The 22167-nt window shown below is 47.1% G+C and overlaps 1 long non-coding RNA gene across 1 annotated transcript; it reads right to left on the reverse strand.

Moving 5' to 3' along the window:
* Nucleotides 1–325: 325 nt before the first annotated feature.
* On the reverse strand, nucleotides 326–21445 carry LOC102534218 (uncharacterized). Its single transcript, XR_012065110.1, has 3 exons — nucleotides 21348–21445; nucleotides 1282–1410; nucleotides 326–1025 (listed from the first exon to the last, which is right to left on the reverse strand). It is a non-coding gene; the product is annotated as an uncharacterized lncRNA (long non-coding RNA).
* Between the last annotated feature and the right edge of the window lie 722 nt (nucleotides 21446–22167).

Here is a 22167-nt window from a genome sequence, read left to right on the forward strand (position 1 = left end):
TAGAAATACAAAATGAAGAGCTTCTGTGTACTCCAGAGCATCATCGTGTGGGTTACACGATTTGATCCTTAGCAGAATCCTGCAGAGCCAGAAAGGCAGATATGCTTATCTCTGTTTTACACAAAAGGAAGCTGAAAGCACCCAGGGGTTCAAAGACCCACCCAAAGTCTCCTAACTTATTAGTGAAGGAAAACACTAGAATGGAGGAGAGAGGGCATTTTCCTCATCCCTCAAGCTCAGCGCATGCACCACAGTGCCACCTACTGAATCAAGCACTTCATTACCAGGGAGAAGGGGGCAGGGAGCAGGGCCTCCCCCAGTGTTCTCTGTACTCTCTCTCAGACAGCACCGATGGTCTGAGATTCAAGCCAAAAACAGGAAATGGTTTCAGATTTTACATCACAAAGGGAATGGAAAGAATCTGTCCAGCTCCCCCATTAATGTGGGAGGAGGGCTGAGCTCTCTCTTCTGATCGCGGCTGCCTGGAATCTGCAATGGGGCATCCCACCCAGAGGCTGTGCTCTCCTGGGAGCTGGGTGGCAACTCCACCTCTTACTGGGTCTGTGGCCTTGGGCAAGTCACTCTACACTCCACTCTACACTCCAGGGTGAAGAGTCTGCATTTGAGAGAGAGATGGGGGAGAGAGAGGGGGCAGAGAGGGAGGGTCTTGTATGGGACTGGTGCAGCGTAACTGGAGAATGCTGGAACAGAAGGAACAAAGGTGACTGACTTTAGAAACTCCTGGAAGGAAGAAAGAAGGTGGCAGGAAGGGAGCGGGAAAAGCGGTTGACTGTGAGTGAGAAGGGCAGGAAGGAGGGGAGGATTCTGGGCAGTTGCTGTGAGGATGCTGTGGCTGGGGGAGGAGTCCAGATAACTGTTTTTGAATTCATCAGTGACAACAGAACTCCTGGAATCAACACGAATGACAGTGGCAGTCATTTACACAAACCCACAAGGACAGCACGAGGCCAAGTGCCCATCTACCACAGGTCTGCACACATGCCTGTCCACGATTCTCGAAGTCCCTGAAGAACAAAAATGGCCATGATCACCTTTGACCCTTCTTCTCTTCTATCTTTATTCCGCACATATTGTTTCACTTTTCTTCCTCCTCTATTCTCCATGTTTATATTCATTTAATAAAAGTGGGTTAGAGAACCACTTTATCTGCTTATGGCCCATATTAACCCCTTGGTGGAGGCGCATCGGGGCAGTCTGCATCTCAACTAAGGTCACTTCTGCACCTGCAGCCAGCGGGCGGCGCAGCTGGGGCTGACTCACGTGTCTGCTGCTTGGCGCTGGCTCTAGGCGGATCCCCATCTCTTCAGCAAGCGAGCCTGGCTGCCTTCATACGGTGGAGGAAGAGTTCCCAACAGCAAGATGCTTTTCATGAGTCCATGTAGGGGAGGGCTGCACGAAGGACCACAAAGACAATGAGTTACTCATCACTCACTGAGGGCTGTGACTGTCATCGACCACACACGATACTCAAGACTCGAGACAGCATTCCTACCATGCACCCACTCTTCTTCATGAGTTGTTAACCCTCCGTTCTTTAGAGCAGCATTTTCTACAGGGTATTAAGAAATCTGGTAGGGAGTATCTATAAAATAATCATTGATTTTTTCCCCCCACATATTTCTTGCCTCTATCTTACTCCGTCTTAAGCTGTCTTAAGAGACAGATCATTCCTCAGAGAACAGAAGTTACACAAGAATATGAGGAATAACAGAGCTGTTTGTTGCCTATGAGTTTTAACATTCAGTTTCATAAGAAACAAAAACAATTCATGCATGAAGATTCTGGTGGGCATCTCATGGGGAAAGCCCAGAACAATGAGGTGTACAGGACATGTGCACCACTTCCTGCATAGAAAACAAGAGGAATCAGGAAGCCCTCACAGAACAGCAAACTCGCATCTCTAAGACAGAGCCTGGGAGAGTCACACAGAACTTCTTGCAACTCAACACGGAACAGATCAGGGAAAACTGTTCCCATCAGTCTCACAATGGAAGGGAAGGAATAACATCACTGGATGTGATGAGACAGGTCTCAGCAACAGTGTGCAGGCCGGCTCCCCAGGACCAGGCAGCAACTAGGACAGCTCAGCAGGCACCCAGGGTACTCAGACAACACAGAGGGCCAGGTAAGCGTCATTCCACATCCCACCACCTCCTAACTTCTTGGCAGTAGAAGACTCCAAAACACACATACACTCATGGAGAAAATGGAGAGGTCTTGCATTGCTACCAATTTGGGAACAAAGAATTAAGCTGTAAATCAAGTGAGTGACTTAAAATTATACATCAGTCCCCATCTTACATAAATCAGTTCGTAGACACACTGGCAGTAGTATATGGGATACGTGGTCCCCGCATTGTTTTCCTAGACAGTGTTCCGTGGTCAAATACGTTTGGGAAATGCTATCTTTTCCTTTAGGACATCAACGTGCCCATTAACATATTAATGTCTTAGAGAAAACCCAGAGTAAAGACACCCGGTATTTCCCCATTGATTTGACCTGGGAGAGATTTTTGGAGAAACTGCTGATCAACGATCCTGGGCAGACATATTAGTAAGCATTGCTCTCAATTTATCTTAAATCATAATTTTACTCTTTCACTCACCTACTCAAAAAACCTTCACTGAACACAACACTGTAAAATGATTATGAATCAATAAAAATGTAAAAAAAAAATTTGTAGATACTGCCAGGTATCTATATAGAATAGATAAACAAGATTATACTGTATAGCACAGGGAAATATATACGAGATCTTGTGGTAGCTCACGGTGAAAAAGAATGCGACAAAGAATATATGTATGTTCATGTATAACTTAGAAATTGTGCTATACACTGGAAATTGACATAACATTGTAAACTGACTATAACTCAATAAAACAAATTTAAAAAAAGAAAAGAAAAAAAAAACCTTCACTGAGTTTCAATGGATCTTTAGATTTGGTTTTCAGAAACATTTCTTTTTGAAGAGCCTCCGCAATGCAATCTGCCCTAGTCATCAGTTGTCATCGTTTTCCTGTGTAGCTCCTTTCCTTCATCTACGTCAAACTCTTCACTTTCCTAAACAAGATACATTCGTGTTGCTAAGTATAATTCTCAAGTCCCCATGGTCTGTACACGCCCACAAACTAGGTGGCCATTTGGGTTCTACTCTCCCAGAAATGTCACAGAGCTGCCCCTGACCATTCCAGCTCCAACTAGCTGTTCTCTGGTAATGCACGAGCATGTCACCCTGTTACAAGTTGGCTTCTGTGGTGCTTTGCCCTGGCAGGAATCATGCCAGCATGTTTACACATCATTCAACAAATCCAAACTCCTGTGGGAAATGATTGCATTTTCCGTTAGTTTTATATTACTTTCAGTGGCTGGTGAAATGTCTACCCCTAAAAATGAATGAACATGTACACTTTTCTGAGAGTAGAAACTTTTCATACATTGGGAATGACTGCAAATTTTAAAACTAAAGAGGCAGAACACAGCACACATAGAATTTCAGTGGGTGGCAATGAGACATCAGTTTGACTTAGAGAGCACATCACAGTGTTCACTATTCACAAGTCCTGGGACATACTATTCCTATTCATCATGTAAAAAATGAGGTATTGCTGTGATGTGTTTGGGAAGAATTGTACGCGTGTGTGAGACTTCTTTTAAATAGCAACAATTCCATAATTAAAGGGATAAAAACCATGGCTGGACAATGCACCTGTCAGTTGTTGAGCCAAGAAAGATATGCAAAAGTCCCTCAAATCTGAAAAGGAGATAAAAATCACAGTAGATAAAGAAAAGCTGAAATTCAACTAATTTGTCCAATGCAACTCCTACAGGATATTCTTGCCATGGGAAAATAGTTAACAAATGTTCCTTTCACCCTCAGGATATTCAAGCACAACACATCCTTGGAAAAGTCAATTTACTAATTTTATGAAAGATGCTACATACTAATAAACTGTAAAATGACCAAACTGTCTAATTTAGGATGAATATAAGGCAATTAGATTTTTCTGATAGTCGTCTTCATCATTGCTCCTAAGATCTGTGTAATCATCCATCAACCTGCACTTAGTGTAATTAATGTTAAACATTCTGAAAATTGTATTCCAGAAAGAAAGCTATTTATAGGATATCTTTATCTGAGAAAATTAAAATTTTCTCCATGGTCATTAATTACTGTGAGATATTCAATGGTATGGGTACATATATATACAACACACACATACACACACATATATATGTGTGTATATGTATATATGTTCCATTCATGTATTCACATGTTATAAAATATATATTACACTTAAGTATGTATATATATATTCACACACTCAACTTTTTATTCCATAAAAGCAACATGTAAGAATTTGGGGGATAGAGTATGTAGTTGTACAAAAAGCCATCCTTTTCAAGAAAACATTAGGTGATGTCTTTCCTATTCTCTGTAACTCCTTCTATTCTGGCCAATGAGCCACTAAGGAGTCTCAAGATCTGTAATGAATGGTGACTGTTTTCCCCTTTTACGCTTTTCATGCCGACAGCATAATTGGTGGTAGAAGAAACTGATTTCTCTTTGGCCCTAGACCTAAGTATCAGTATTCATTCGGCTGGCTTGCCTTTCCAAAGAACAAAACCATTCCTTTGTCACGTGAAAGAAACACTAGCAAACAAAACTGTCAAAAGAGAGATACAATTCCCTAAAATGGAAAAAGAAACTACTTTGTAACGATGGGGGTTTTTCCAAAACCTAAAGGAATAAGACTAGTTGTGGGGTGGTGGGGGATGTCAGCACCAGCCCAATCCCGCCAGGCCACGAGGTCAGCCCCCGGGGCGGGGGCGATCAGCAACCAGGGTCCTCACCACCCTCTCCGGCACCTCCCCCTCCACACCTGCTGTTCCCTCACCTGCTCACTCCTTCAACCAAAGCCACTGAGCTCAGCCGAGAGGAGCATGACTGCAGGTGGACCTGCCCCAGGGCAGGGGGAGGGCCTGTGGGGAGTGGGGGAATGGTGGCATCAGTCTGGGGTGCAAAGGAGTCTAACTCGGCGTTCAGGCAGGGAGAGGGCAGAGCCTGGGGACTTGGGGACACAGACAGACATTTGATGAGCGACGGACCATCCTTAACAACCATCAGGACAAGGCTTGTCACTGCAACGGGGACACGGAAGGCACGGATCTCAAGGCCAGGTCCTCCAGGCTTTGGCTGTGTTGGAGGCACAGACACGGGCAGCAGAAGCTGAGGGCTTCCAGGTTTCCTCAGCCAGAAGGGTACCTGCGAGGGCTTGAGAGGAGCTCAGACCTCACCTGCCTGCACACCTGGCTGCCTTGCGGAGAGTGGGGGAGGGCAACGGAATTTGGGAGGGGCAGCCCCAGGCTTGCTGATGGACAGAGCATCTTGCTAACTAAACACTGGCACTCGCCATCTGCCTCGACAAGGACTGGATCACGTTGCCACCTGCCATCTAACTCTGCTTGGATTCAACTGTGAGCCACTGCAGCCTCTGACCTCCGACACACCCTGAAAGGAGTTCAGGAATGAGGTGCTCTCTGCTCTGGGAAAACTGGTGGAACAGGCCTTCAAATAGTTAGATGTTTTCAGGAGACTTTATGAGCCCAAATTCTTGTGTCTCCTCCAATTTGGAAAAACACTAAATTCATCAACGGTGACAACCGTTCCCCCTGACCAGCAGCTAGCTTCTGCCTAGTGTGTGCTTGACCATGCACACAACCCCCTCTTCACTGAAACCACATGTAATACTGAGCTCTCCCTTGCCTCCTCAGAACAGCTTCTCACAGCTCTCTGGGACGGTGTCTCCTGGGCTATAGTCCTCATTTTGCCCCAAATAAAATCTAGCCCACAACTCTCACGTTGTGTGGTGTTATTTTAGTTGACAGCCCCTAAATAGACTCAGCGGTGGGGCCATGGGGCTCCACAGGCTTATGGCGCCCAGCCCAGGAGACACCAGAGGAAGGTGGGGCGGGGGACGGGGTGCTCCCCAGAAGGGGTTCCCTGATCAGGCAGGACTGGCCCCCGTGGTGGTGGAGGGTCAGCAATGTGGGCAGGGGGTGAGTTCGGTGGAAGCGGGAGCAGAGGACATGTAGACTCCTTCGAGGTCTGCTGCCCTCGCTCTCTGAGGCCCTTCAATGCCCGCCGACCCCCTGCCCTACCTGCTTGATACCACAGTCCCGACTCCCAGCCCCGCTACCCCTCACACAACCACAGTACCCTGAGCATGGTCTGCCCCCCAAAATGCCGCTAGCCCACCCACCCAACAAATGGTCCCCGGGATCCTTCACAGAGGCCACTGGGACAAGGACAAGTGAGTTAGTAACACATATTTCCAAACCACATAAGCTGGGGCTGACGGACACTGGGTAGAGGGCCACAGGGCAGGTCCTTGCAGAGGGGTGACCTGTAGGTGGTAGGACAGGACCCAGGAGTGCAATGGCAAAGGTTATGTGTCAGGAGACACATAGCTGTAGGCTGCACATGGCCGGCACCTCCTCTCCTGGGAAAACCAACTCTACAGGCCACACTGCTGTCACATTTGATCTAGTCCCCTACAATCAAGCAACAGTCCACCCCCTGCTTGGGGGACATTCGGCTCCGAGTCCTTAGGGAGGCCAGTGCCTGCATGAGGCTGACATCATCCTGGGCATTGGAGGGAGCAGGTGAGGGCAGCAGTGATGCTTTCTCACAGGTGCCCCTTCCCCACCTGCACCAAGGCACGTCCCAGACAAGACTGGTCCCCGCCCAGCAAGGGACAAGGCGCCGTCCTCCCCCGACCTCCACTCTCACTCGTTTCCACGTTTGTATGGCCGACCCCAGGAAGGACCACTCCTGGCCTGGCACCACGGCGGAAGATAAGTGACCTTGCACTTGCACCTGTTGACCACTTCCCAGGCTCGGGGTGGATGCCCTGGGTTTCCATCCTGCCTACAGGACACTACCGTTACCCCTGTGGGCTGTGGTCCATACAAATGGGGGTCCCCTTGGGATGCTGTCCCCCACAGGATCTGGTCCCCTAGGAGCTGTGGCCCTCCCTGCCCTCTGCGGGGCTGGGTCTGCATCGCTGTCTCCCGTGGTCCCGCAGCCTTGCAGCCCCGGCCCCTCGAGAGCAGGCCCTCCCAGGACCAGCTGCTCAGAGACCCTGGAGGACCAGGGCTTTGTCAACTCACAGCACAGGTCCCCCTGGCATCCCACCACGACAAGCATGTCCTTGGCCATCCGGAGACCTGATGCCCGGGGCGGCCACGGGGCACAGGCTGCTTAGGCCGTGGTGGCATCTGCGTCCTCTCGCTCAGTGGGCCTGCTCTGGAGACTGGTCCTGACCGGAGGTTCTACCCTCCGGGAGCCAGTAGCCAGGCCAAGTCATCAACCAGCAGACCACAGTCCAGCAAGCCGGCCTGGAGGCCACCATCCTCCTGTCTGCAGAGCAGGAGTCTGCAGCTGGCCAGCCCTGGCGTCAAATCCCAGCTCAACTTCTCATGGTCCAAGCCTGGACACTGTCTTACCTTCCTCCTCTGTGTGGAGGGGGGGGCCCGGAACCCACCTTTTCTGTCAGCTGAAGGCTACTGGGAGGGTCAGGAGGGGGACAGCACCCTGAGACCTGGGGGGAGGGCAGCCGGGCTGGCTGGGGCCTGCAGCCTGGCAGGTTCCCAGACAGCACTGGCAGGTCTGCAGGGTACCAGGCTGTCCGCTGCCGGCCACCTCCTGGGAGCACACGAGCCCACACTACTGGCTGCCCCACAGGGCTCTTGCTCTGGGGACTAATTAGCTTATCAGTCTCGCAGAGGAGGGGAGGGCGAAAATTGCTGCCCACTCTGCTGAGGGGTTCAGCCAGGATCTACCCCCTGCAGCCTCAAGCCACAGAGGGCAGCAGGAGGCCTCTGCCCCTGGTGCCCCAAGAACCAGCTGCTTGGGCTAGCAGCCCAGGAGGCGGGCAGCTGCTGGGCTCTATCAGAACCTACAGGACGGCAACGCAGTCCCCCTGGCCTAGGCCTCTCCCCCATCCAGTGTCCCCTGGTTCCGCAGGCCCTGGCGACCGGAATCAGGAGCACGCACGAACTCCTGATCTCCAGCACATCGACAGGAAGCTTCTCCTTGCCCCCTCCCCCATCTCATTAACACCTTTGTGTGCGTTTTATTATTTAATCTTGGAAATAATCCACAGCTCAGCTGTGTAGATATAGAAACTGAGGCTCAGAGAGGTGGTAGGATTGCTGGACAACACACAGCAAGACAGTAGGAGGGTAAGGATTCCAGTTTTCATCTGTCTCACCAACTCACATTCCCTCCACCCCACCAAAGCCTACAACATCTGAGCTGTGAAATCAGGACTGGGAAACACAGACCCAAAAGGGACCCTCAAGGATGGCCTAATACCGAGACCAGGTGGAGGGGGGCCTCCCTAAGGCCAATTCCACACCAGGGCAGAGCCCCATCAATGGAGGTTTCCCATGCCATTTGCAGAGCCTTCCAGGCTGCCCTGGGCATCAGCCAAGGACTGGCCCCAAGCAGAACATGTGGGTTGTGGTCTCTGATCGGAGGACTCTCACTTGTATCTTAGGCACACCCTGACCTGGCAAAGTTCAGGGTCCCTTGGCCCTCCTCCTTTCAGTTAGACCTCTAGGACACATCATCTAATGCCCACAACATCTGGAAGTCCTTCCCCATGTCTGACTGCAATCCTTCCTGCTGCAGGGGACACCTATGACCATCTCTGCAACACAAGCAGGTCCTTCCTTTCTTGAGCACAGAGTGACCATTCTCACATGTGGGAGACCACTTGCTGCCTCTTGTCTGAACTTCAGAAACTTGGAATACCTGGGACATGGATCCAGGCCCCTACTCCTGGGCTCAGACCTGAGGAATCTAGGTCAGTGATATCTGCTCTTCCCTACTCCCCAGGTCCAGGGTGACAGAAGGAGCTGGGGCAGGGGCCCCTCTCAGTGCCAGAAGCAGGGAGCCCCTCCCTGCCTGAGTTGAGGGGAGGTTGCAGGAGGCCTTGGACCCTTAAATCAGAGCTCCCAGAGAAGAGGCTGTGCTTTCCCCATCAGACCAAGGGTTCCAGGGAGGCCCAGCCAGTGCCTACCCGTCTGCAGGCCACCAGTTCCTCACCACAGGCTCCTCCAACCCTGCTCTGGCCAAAGCCCCCATGTCACCAAACCCCCCATTTCACAGAACCTCAGGGACAACCACCTGCCCCTTTCGCTCCACTTCTGAGCTCTTCTTCTGCCCTCAGTCAGCACCCCAGGGCCTGACCCTGGGCTGAGACCCGAATTTCCTCTGCTGCCCCAGCCCTCAGATCCCTTGGTCAGTCCTGAATGCAGCAAGCAACCTCCTTCCACCCCCATGCCACCCCCATCCACCCACTGCGCTCCCTGGACCGCTGACCTCCCGATCCCACATCCCCCCGTGCCAAGTTGTCCTTAGAAGCGTGTTAGGCCAGTCACTGCCATGGTAAGCTGCCCCTCTGGTCACTGTCTGAGGCCTGCACACCCACCAGCTGCATACCACCTGTGGGTCCTCCCACCTCTGCCCAGTTCTCCCACTACGTGATGGCCTTATGTTCCTGCTGGCACCCTCCTGTGGGAGTGGGGGACCGGGATCTGGCTTGCACACCCTGCTGCCTGAACCTCAGTAGGGGCAGAGTGCCCAGCCAACACTTGCTATGGGGGGAAAAGTGAGGCCCCGTGGCCAGGCAGCATGGCACCTCTGCCGCTGTAACCTAGCGGCAACCTCCAAGACCCCTCCCTCCTCCCTCCCTCTCATACCCACAGATCCATCAGCAACCAGCCGTCCTGCCAAAATGCACTACAACTCTCACTGCTGTTTTCCACTCCGTGGCCACCTCCCTGGTGGGTCCCACTGCCGGCCTCCGCCCTGCCTGCCTCTGCCTGTCCCCAGCACACTGCCATCATTGGAAATATGTCAGGACACATGCTCTCTCAAAACCTCCTGCTGCTCGCTCCTCATTCAGAGCAAAGTCATGCTGCTCTCAGGGACCCCACAGGCCCCAGGGACCGGCCCACCTTCCCTGATCCTCCCCACTTCCCCCCTCGAGTACACCTGTCCAGCCACACTCAGACGGGGAACCCCAGCTCCCTGAAACCCCGCCCTCGGAGACCTGCCTCATTCCGATTTCAGCCCCTGTGCAGGGCCCACAACCTTATCCTGGTGTCCCAGGTGAGGTCGTTCAGAGAAGACAGCCTGGCTCCTGTCACCAGCTGCCAGAGGGGAGAAGCCTCCCCTGACCCAACTCAGAACGCCCCCCAGGAGACCTCCTCTCGGGGCCCGCTATGTCAGAGCCTGGGAGGAGGCTCAGCCTGCGGCTCCTCTGCCATCCGGCTCCCTGCAGAGCTCCCTGCTGGTTCAGCCCAGCCCCATGAGGGGGAACTAGACAGCCGAGGCCACTGCTGGCCACTCAGGGCTGAAGCACCTCCCCTGTGAAGTAGGCACACATCTTGGCCCCGCGTGCTGTTCAAGGAAACAACAGGATACAGGACTCAGCACAGGGCCCGGCATGCTCATGGGATACCAGGGGAAAGTAACACAGACTGTGCGTTGGGAGCGCAGCCTACCTGCCTGCCCACTGAGCCTGGGTCTTCTTGGCATTCATGATGCCTCCTGCAGACCCATGAAGCAGGTGTTATTATAGGACTGTGGGCATCAGGGTCCCCTAGGGTCTGATGGGCTAATTCACACTGGAGTGGGAAGGACTCATACCTGTCCTCCCACACAGCACAAAGAAGCCAAGATGGGCGCAGCCAGCCCCAGTGAAGGAACAGGGAGTGGGCAAGGTGTCTCTGTAAGCAGGGGCTTGTAGGAGCCCCTCAAAATTCCTCAGCTGGGTCTTTGTGCTCCCGAAACCACTCATGCCAGGTACAAGCGCTGCTAAATCACGCTTCACACGTCCAGAGTGCCAACCTCAACCTCTGCCTATCACCTTCCAACCCACAAACCAAGGCTTGTGCTGGGTTGCCACCTCCAGGAAACACACCTGGATGAGCTGGGAGTTCCTGAGCACTGCACCTGGCTCCTCCTACAGGTCCGACCCGGCTGCTGGGCTGGGGCTCCCTGCCTAGGGCCCACCTCCCGCAGCAGCTGGAGCTCATCAGGGCTCTCAGGTCCCCCTACAGCCCCAGCAGCCCCACCCCCACAAGCCAGCTGGGATGGAGCCGCTGGGGACTCAGGACACAGCGCCCTCTCCTGCCTCCAGGCTTTCACCTTGGCCATTCCCTCTGACCACATCCCCTCCTGTCCGCTGGCTGACTCAGCTCCATCCTTCAGGGCTCTCCCGAGGCCCTGCCATTTCCTGGAAGCCTCCCCAATCTCCCACTCTGTGCCCAGCTCCCATCTGACCACTAGCCTGTGAGAACCCCCCTCCCCGGGCAGGCCCATGTCTGCTTCCCCAGGTCAGTGTCATGTCCTCTCTGTTGGGGGTCTGGGGGCAATGCTTGCGACCCGAGGGGACCCTGGGGGGTGGAGATCTGCCTGACTTCGGTCTTGCTGAGTGAGCTGCTGGGTGAGAGCCATGCACCCTCAGGCCCGTGTCCTAGCCCATTGGGGTGGGCTCTCCAGGCACTGGCAATGTCTAAGGCTCACTTAGCATCCATGGGTCTGTGACCAGGGCCTCGAAAGTTTCTCACGAAGCCCAGGATGCCAATCTCCTGGCTCCCACGTGGCGCCGGCCATACTCTGAGTCAGAGCGTCCAGCTGCAGGCCTGCCCCAAGGCTGGAAACCTGGCCATCCTCGGGGTCTTGTGGCTCTTCACCTGACCCACCCCAACCACTTGGAGAGGGCCAGAAAGGCCCAAGGCAGCCTGCCAGGTAGAACAGGGCCCCTCCAGAAGGGGGGCCCCTCAGCTCCCCAGCCCTGCAAGGAAGTGAGCTGCACTGGGGGAGCCAGGGTCCTGACAACCGCAGGCCATGTGCTGACTCCGCCCAGCTCAGAGGCCTGCACCCTTGCCTGACCCCCTCACTCAGACCTTCACCTGGTGCACGTCTGGCCCATCTCTCTCGGGCCTGCCATCTACTCATGCCAGCTGTGGGGCCTTGACACCCACACCCCATCATGCTCCAACCACTGGCGCAGCTCGACCTCAAGCCGATCAGTCACTCACTCAGCAAGTGTGTCCCTGGCCAGCCTGGTCAGGCTGTGTGCTGGGCGCTGGGCACCAGTAGACCCCAAACCTTCCTATCCCTCCCAGCTCAGGTCTTGTCTCCTCCAAGACATCTTCCCAGACTGGTGGCCCCATGAGTGCTCCCCTCTGCCCTCCCACCCAGCCCCCTCATCTACTCGGCCTAATTAACTGCAGCGCAGGTGTGTCCTGGCTCCCATGAGGGGGGCTTAATATTGTAACAGAGGAGAACAAATCTGCCTCCACATTGGATCTACTCCTTGTACTTTTAACCACTGTGCCCTGTTTTCCAGGCTCAGTCTTGCCAGCTCTGCACCTTTTGGGAAACAATGTTGCCTTTAGCCTGAAATAGACAGGAGAGCCTACTGGGGGGTGGGGGGCTGACCTTTAAGGATGTCAGCACTTCTGCACTTAGGCAGAGCTGGCAAGTTGCAAAACAGAATAACCTTTGCTTTGTTGGAGTTTTACAGGAACACCACCACCTGACCCACATGGAGGGTTGCAAGAACAAAGCATTCCTACAGCAAGAAGTTTGCAACAATGAACCCCACCCACTCTCTCTCTCTTTTTTTTTTTTTTTTTTTTGTATAAAAGGAGCCTGTATTCTGACTGGAGCAGGATTAAGTATTTTGCCACAAAATTACAAGAAGATTGTCCATGTTGCAGTCACTGCATATCTCATAAAGTACTATTAAGATTTTATACTCTGGTTCCAACTTCTTTGCTGCAATAGCCTGCCTAAGAAAGTATGAATTCCATGTAAGGAGCTAATTCTGTGAAATTACTTAACATTCTTATTTTATTTCCAGTCAAGCAGCCACTCCATCAGTGGTTATATTCGCCCATCTTCCTTCAAGAACACCATCCTCATCCTCACCAAATCCTTGCTTTTACAAGAGACTTTTTCACTATTGATAATATAATCTCCATAATGTTTCAAAATGTCTTTTAAAAATAGTTCTTCATGATTTTCATTATTGAAACAAAATAGTGTAATTCTATAATTAATCTCCCATGCTGAGTAATATTCCTAATACTCCTGTCACTTTTTACTCAGCAATGCGTTCCACATGTCTTCCAACAATACTTCCTAGCAGAGGAATGCACCTTAGTGTGTGACAACATCGTTTCTTAGTATTATTTCAGCCAGCTTTAAGATAATAAGACTAAGTGTGTTTTCCCCCCAAAATGTGACATTTTGCCTTCCACTATTAAAGTAGACACAATAAGAAGCTGCTATGTATTTTTCAGGGATGTTGCAAATCATGATACTCAAACTTCATGTTCTAAATGTTTAGTTCTTGAATGTCTTACTAACGTGATGACTACATACTCTCATCATATATTATACATTACACTTATCATATCTTAAGGATATTAGCTTATATCTTAAGGAACAACTGACCTACAGGATAAGATTTGTAATTAATCATATTGTAAATCCCTATAAGGCATCCTGATAGATTTGAATGGTTATGGCCCTTTTCTTATCAGATCTCATTACTGTCATTGTTTTGACCTCATATGCAGCTGGCAAATAGTTTGGGGAAATAAAAATATCAGCTATTTTAATTTCTTCTTTTTTTCATTTGTACTTACATTACTAGCACAGTTTCTGATCTGCGTGTCTCTGAAGAACATCTTAATGCCAGCTGTTCACCTTTTGAGCTAATTTAGATAGAGCTAGAGTATTTATAGTAGTAGTAATAATAATAATACATATGGTATTAAGCCATATTTAGCACTTGGAGGAATACTTATCAAGATTTGGATAAATATAAGAAATAGAACAGACTCCAGGGTTAAAGTACTGAGTATTTCAGGAGCCATGAAATTCGACAGTATATTAGTAAATATGGAAAACAAGAACAAAGTTCAAATGAGTTTAACAAATAAGATAAGTGGCAAAGCTCAATAAGGAAATAAACCAACAAATATTCATAAAAGCTAAAATCATACTAAATATATTCATGATAGTGATTTCAGAATTATTGTAGAAGTTCTACTTCTGTTCTTTAAAACATTCTCACTAGAGTACTATGAAAATCTGGACCAGCATTTTCTGATGCCTTTCAGTTTAAGAACACCTAAAAATTCGCTACAGTCAAATGCTTAGTTCATGCTAAGGATGGTTTAATCACATCTTTAGAAAGAACTGGGTAGAATCCTGGCCCTGTTTACTCAGCTGTTGTGTGATCTTGGGTAAATCACCTAAACTCTCTGAACTTTAGATCCTCCTAAGGATGAAAAGAGTAAGTGAAAGAAAGCGTGTGTGATATCTAGCAGCATCTCTGATACACTATGTGAATATTAAAAAGTGGTAGTGATGTTACTATTCTAAAGCTTTAAGGTAGAAAAGAAAATACTGGCTGGATTCAAGTACAGTAGACAAAATGGTATCTTATGATGGGGAACATACAGTAAAGGAAAGAGACTGAATGTGACTCACAGTATTGCTATTTTCTTAGCTAGAGGTTACTGAAAGTGTTGGGATTTAAGTGCATCTCGTAAGGGTTAGGTGATAAAACTATTATTTCTATTGTAATGAGTTATCATATTTAAGGCAGAATGGATACAAAAGAAATGATAGCCAAATTTCAGTCTTGACTTCATCAATAAAAGGACCAACTTTTGTTAAGTTACTGAACCCGAATGCCCCAAATTCCTCAAGAGAAACCAAGCAGAAGGGGTAAAATCACTTCTAAAGTGTCTCCAAGTTCATTTTCTAAACAGTATCCATGGTGACCACCTTGCTTGCTTTGATCACATCCGTAACATGTGTTTCTGCAGTTTTTAATGCAACAAAAACAATTTAAGTCATGGAAAGAAAAACCCACACAGAAAAGCCAAAGCATTAGAGGAAAGAAAAGAGTGGAAATTCTTATTGTTCCACACTCTTACCAATTATAATACTCCCAATCTGTGAAATAATAATTTCACTGTGCTTTTAGTTTTCATTTCCTCAATTAATAATGAGGGTTGACAATGTTTTACTTCTATAACGGCCCATTTGTATTTCCTCTTTTGTGAAAAGCCTATTCTTGGGTATCTCTCTTTTTTCTCTTTGGTTGTCATTCTCATATTGATTGATAGGAATACACTATGTATTCAGGATACTTCTAGGTCTTAAATTATATGTTTTGGTGTGCAATAATCCAAGTAATAAAATTTGGTTTTCCTTTGATGGTCTATAGTTTTTAATTTGTTGTTAAAATACATTTTCATAAAGTACATGGCTCTTTAATGACATTATTCCCCTTTTTGGTGTCAGCACTTCTGCACTTAGGCAGAATAATACAATTATAAGTAAACACCAAGAGAAACTCTTCAACGCTTTTATTTTGAAACTTGATCCCAAGTTCCCCACATCTAGAAGTGGAAGATGGCATAAGATAACAGCCAGGTAAACTTAAGGGTGCATAGAAACGTCTATTAATAAGTAGCCTTTGAAACAGGAAGCCCAAGTGGCAGAGCACATATACATTCTTCTGGACACTGAGTTATGCACAGAGGTTAAGAATAATCAGAGCGGAGATTTTTCTCTTTTCTTAACAGCAACTTACATTTGTGTAGCATATTAGATATTTTCACTGTACTTTACACACTTTATATGATGCTCAACACAACTATAATGAACAGGGAAAAGAAAATATTATTGTCACTTCAGAACTAAAAAAATATAGGAGGTGCAAGATTTGCCTAAATTGAGAAAAGCTTGGAGGCAAGCCCAGGTCTCCTGCCTTCTAGTTTGGGACGCCTTCCTCAACATCACACTACTTTCAAAGATAAGGAATAAACACTGCCAAAACTGAGAAGACGGCATTTTTTAAAACTGTGACTCACGGATGTAGTCATGTACTTACTGCTTATTAAAGAACTGTATTATATTCAGGAAGAATTCTATTGAAGAGTGAGGGCCATGACAGGCACAGAGACAGAACTAGAGTACAGTAATCTGCGTCCCCCCCCACACTACTCATTTTCTTCTAAGTCAAGATTTTCCCTAAGCACAGATCTCTTACCCTCATAGAAGACTTGCACAAAAGAGAAAAGCATGGCTATAGTGATGGGAATTACTGGATTACCTGATAACGAGGAATATCTACTCAGGTAAAAGATGCTTAGATTTGGGCTCGTAAATCGATATTCCCAAGCCATACGATAACCATATAAAGTAGAGTACACTCAAGTGTATCTGAATCACCGCCAAGACAGTTCTTAAAACTTGTGACAAAGAATGTCACCTGACACATCAATAGACAAAGGTTGTTGTAGTCATCAAGCCCTCAGCCACTGCAGCCACCCACTAACTCTGATGGTGCACCCTGAGGATGGAGAAAACAAGATACTGGCCCTAGACAGCTAACGTGCACATCAAAGGAATGACTTCAATGAGCCCAGACTCTTGCATCTTCCCATACCTAGGTTTGTAAAGCACTAAATCCCATAACTTGAGATGTCTGGTTTTTAATTAACAGTAATCTTCTGTTGTTCCAACTACCTGATTTTTGTTGCCAAAACTCCTACATATCCTGGCTCCTCCCCTACCTCTTCCCTCAGAGCTATCTGAGAAGCTGTCTCCCAGGCTTAAGTCCTCAGCAGGTCAGCTGAATAAAACATAATTCTCAATTTCAGATTGTGCATTTTTTTTCAGTTGACAAACGAGAAAATCTTTATACTTGATATGGTTGCAAAAACTATCATAATTTACATGATGGGCAGGAAAACGTAAGAAGTAGATACATATGTATTTAATATCACTAATGCATAAGGCTTTCAGGTAATATAAACAATAGCTTTTATTATTTAAAAATAAAATTTAAAAGGACAATCACAGGGCTATTTTGGTACTACTACATACAAGAAAATGTTTAATTATTAATGAAGTAAACTCTTTGGAACTTTAATATAGCTATATTCGTATTAGTCAGGGTTAGGAGGAAGACTCTAACTGTATCTTTTGAATTTTGCCACAGGTAAATGTATCACCTATTCAAAATATATATATAATTCAAAACCCCTATGTTTTATATCAAAATTAACTCCATAAAGATTAAGAACACAAGAAAACTATGAAAGTACTAGAAGAAAACATCAATAGATATTTTTACAATTATGTGGTAGGATTTTCTAAAGACATTCCTAAAGGCAGAAATACAAAGAACAAAAATAGATAGCTTACTAAATACATTTTTTAAGCTTCAACATAACAAAAACACTATAACCAAAGCAGATGTTAACAAGAAAACTGGGAATTTTATTTATTTTTTTTAATTTATTTCTTATTTTACTTATTTTTTGAGGAGGGAGGTAACTAGGCTTATTCATTTATTTACATTTAGAGGAGGTACTGGGGATTGAACCCAGAGCCTTGTGCATGCTAAGCATGCACTCTATCACTTGAGCTATAAAAAAAAAATTGTAATATATACATGATAGTGTATGTTTGTGTATGTGTGTTTAAATGACAGCTATATGTCAAAAAAGACAAATATTCTAATAGAAAAGAGGGCCACGGACATAAACAAGGAATTCACACAAACACAGTAAACATGAGAAATGGTCATCCTGATCAGTAATCAAAGAACTACAATTTTTCCAAAACAAAGAACTTTGCCTTTCAGAATAGCAGGATTCTTATTTTAAATAAAAATGCCTGGTGTGGATGAGAGAATGGGAAAATGACTCTCAAAAACATAGCTCAAGGGATTGTAAACTATTCTAGAGGGTAATACGGCAGTAAATATCAAAAGCCCTAAAAATTATATGCCTTTAGCTTAGAAGTTCCATTTGTAGTAGTTTATTCTAAGGAAATAATTGAACACTGCTCAGAAAGAGCTGCACGTAGATGTTCACTCCAGTGCTGCTTATAACAGAAAAAGTTACTGCAAACTAACAAACACATAAATAACAGAGCTGGGATTTTAACTGCAGGCCTTTCTGCCTTCAGTGTCTGTGCCCCTGATGAATCTAGAGTGAAAGTTCTTAGTCTAACAGTCTTCCTGTTAACTTCCTAACCCTGCAGCAACCAATGTACGATGCAAGTACATTCTGAGGGAGACTTGAGCTGACCACCTTGTAGCAGGAAACAAGCTGCACAACCAAAGGACACCAGTTAACCAACACAACTAATGTTCATGATTCTAAGCAAGACTTAGAATCTGTTAGTGTAATAAATGCACCTGGATCCAAATTTCTGTTAAAGGATATGCTTTATGTATTTCTTACCATAACTGCGAGTCACACTGACACATTCTCTGTCACATCAAAAAGTTATGTTAAGCTATTAAATTGGTGATAAAGGAAAGTCAAATATATGAAAGTTTCTGATTCTTAATTCTGTATTTACTAGCTTGACAGCAGATAAACTTATCAGTTGGTAAAATAAGGGAAAAGCTTTTGAGCAGAAGCTTTACCAATTATCTCTAAAAATTTCATGAATCAAGTAAAAACATAAAGCAATAATACATTTATATTTCCATTAAATTAAGCCTGGGCTACAATGGTATGAGTCACAATTTGTTTTTCAGAAAGTAGCTTCAAAGGATGGAATAACAACATTACCAAAAACTAGAAAATCCCACTCTAGCTTAAGACATTCTTTAGATGGATAGGCCTTAACAGGTGAGGTTACTGGTTTTATCAGGAGCATCTTATCTCTTGAGAAACTCTTTCTCTAAGGTAATAATTAGATTGCTTTTGTCTTTTGTCATTGGAAAGATACAAAAGTCATTAGACTAGCTTACGTTTTATGAACTTCATTACTAAGAAATTTATTAATACCAAGACAGAAAAAACCTAAATAAAATTTCTAGTTGTACTGGAAGTTCTGTTTTTAGTAAAGAGGACTATTTAACATTTTAAAACACGTTGACTTGGAGAGCTCTGGAATTAACTGGATTACCAAGTCTTTCAGTGAATTAAAACCCCTTCTACCATCTTTATTAAATGGAGTTTCTGCACTCTGTGCCTCACAACTTTTTTGTCTTCTTCAACAGGCAGTATGCTACAAACAGTATTTACAGCTTTCACGAAAACACAAGAAACTACGTATTCTAGCTTTTGCAACCGTGTATCTTACAGAGATGAGAAGTGATTCAATGAGGAAGATCTTGAGTGAGGCTAAGGTGGAGAATAGGTATTTCTTCAGTCTCCAAGCAGAATTTTAATTATATATTTAAAAAATTTTAATTTTATAACTATAAAACAATATTATATTATAATTTTTTAAACCTGCTAATTAAATATTTATTTCAATTTACTGGTGTTTTAAGAACAGATGCAACTGGCTGGTTATTACAAAGTTAGTGAGTAACTACTCGGTGCCAGAAGCTCTACTTTTCCACTAAATTTACTGCAATTATTATAAAACAAAGACCTGGTTACACCTCGGACAGATTGGCAGGAAACTCAACAGATTTCACTGGTGCCATTATGTCTTCAGCATGGAAGGAATCTCTCCAAAAACTGGGTCTCTCTAGCAACTGCATGAGTATTTATCAAAAATGTGGAAGTCACATGTATCCCTGCTAGCATCAAGTCACTCTCTACCATCACTGTAACTACTATCTAATAACAAACTGTAGGAGCATTATCAGGAAAATTAGGAGAGAAGTGCTTTGCCCACCTCAGCACTGAAGATCTCATTTTGTTTTGTGAATTTCGAGCAACTCATGGCAGTCAGTGAACACACAGGATCACTTAAAAGTTTACAGTGGATCAGGCCACACTCAATATGTCAGCAACAAGAGTATCCTTCAAGCCTATCCCATTTTTAGAACAGATCAAATACCAAAATGAACATATACCTACATGTCAACTGGGAAACAAAAGGAAGTACAGCTGAACCCCAGGTAACCATGCTTAACAGACTAAGGGACTGCAGAAAATTAAATGAGTATGACAGTAACCAGAGGGGAAAAACATTAGCTAAAGTAACCAGACTGCCAACTGGGCAGAGAGCTCCTACTGCAGGGAAGAGATCGCTCAAATATTCACTGCCCGTATACCATCTTATTACGACCTCTCAGTAATCCTCAGGAGGCCTCCCGTATGGGATGGCTCTCCCCTACTTTACAGCCAAGGCAAATGAAGTGCTTCTTGTCAGGTGACTTGTTCAAATCCCAACAGAGGAAGTGAAAACCCTCACCTAGAATCTGGGTCACCCAAAGTCAAGAGCAACACTTCCTCTGTTTCTACCACGTGTATGTGAATGCCACCAGTCAACTGTACTCTTCAACTTGAGAAACAAAACTGAGAGGTGGCATCTTAGCAAAGGAAATTACTTTCCACACGATTCCAAGTGAAACCTTTGGTTTGTGCTCTCCATCCCAGCAATTTAAAACACATTATGAATTTGTCAGCAGCACCAAGGCCCACCACCCTTAGCATAATTAAAACCCACTAGGTTGGCTCACTGTATAATGGCACCACGTGTGCTATGAGAACATATTCACCTAAAAGCCCCACTAAACATTCACAAGCCACGATAAAACTTGGCAGAACATGTCAAATGGTAAAACTTTTTCTTAGCAGACGTTGTAACTCACCATTCACGAATACTGTCCTTAGATTCAGCCCCTACTGCTTTATGACTTGGAATTCTTAGAGGTGAGGAAAGTATCTAGGGTGCATCAGAAAATCTCCTCTGGCTCAGAAGTCCATCACCCCAAAAGTGCCATTCCAGCCCTGAGAATTTTCTACTGCAGAATTCTGAGAGAAGCTGCATGTTCAAAGCCCCCGCCCCCAACCTAATAATCTTATTTTGCATGCCTTGTCCTTATTGTTGACCTTTTAAGACTCAAATCCTATGTTTCCTCTTCTCTCCTGAAATATAGTAACTTTGTTCCCCTCTTCAGCTTCTTCCCTCCAGCAGGTCACCTGCTGAAAGCCACATGCGGGCAAAAACTATCTGGTCAACGATAACTCAATTCCACCAGCAGAATAAAGAGGAGGAAATACAAAAGTAAAAAAAAAAAAGAACGTCAGAATTTACGACGAACTCCGCGAGCTGAGAGCAAAACCTATGTAGATCCAGGCAACCAAAATCAGAACTCTAAGAACTCTAAGGGAACACTTGTTTAAATGTTGCCCATTTCGCCCACGAGAAGCGTCTCCGAGGCACTCATACCCGTACTGACCAGTCTGTCAGTCGCACACATGACACAAAACGAACTCGCAGCGCTCTTACCAAACCGTCCTCCGTCCTCCGAACAGAAAGCTGGCCCCGCTCACCCCGAGCGCGCCGGCGGCACCTCCTCCGGGGCCAACGCAGGCCCGGGGCGCCAGCGGAACGAAGCCGGCCAGGCCCGGGTCAGGAAGGCCGCGAGCCCTCTGAGACCCTAAGACTGGAGAGGAGGTCCCAAGACCGGGGTGGGGGTCGCCGAAGATGCGGGAGGAGGACCAAAGACGGGGGAGGGGACCCGAAGACGGGGGAGGAGGACCGAAGACGGGGGAGGGACCCGAATCCGGGGGAGGAGGACCGAAGACGGGGAAGGGACCTGAAGACGGGTGAGGGGACCCGAAGACGGGGGAGGAGGACCAAAGACGGGGGAGGAGGACCAAAGACGGGGGAGGGGACCCGAAGACGGGGGAGAAGGACCGAAGACGGGGGAGGGGACCCGAAGACGGGGGAGGAGGACCGAAGACGGGGGAGGAGGACCGAAGACGGGGGAGGAGGATGGAAGCCGGAGCCACAGCAGCCCCACGGCGCTTCCGCTCACCACATCTGTAGAGCCCAGAACACCGCTCCTCGCCTCTGCCCCCGGCACCGCCCTTACCGTTAGCCTGAGGGAAACGCGTATCCACATATCCACGACTGCGGCAACACCTCCAGCGCGGGCGACAGTCCTGTCAGAACCCGCACGCTCCCCAGGTCGGGACGCGCCTTCTCGGTCTTTCCACATCTGAGACGAGCACCGCGCCGGCGGCCAGACGGCGGCAGAGTCCGCCAATGAGAACGCGTGTCCGCTGTCAGGTCACCGCAAAGACTCATCTGATCGGTTAAGGGA

Source organism: Vicugna pacos, chromosome 28 (genome assembly GCF_048564905.1).
Source record: "Vicugna pacos chromosome 28, VicPac4, whole genome shotgun sequence".
Lineage (NCBI taxonomy): Eukaryota > Metazoa > Chordata > Mammalia > Artiodactyla > Camelidae > Vicugna > Vicugna pacos.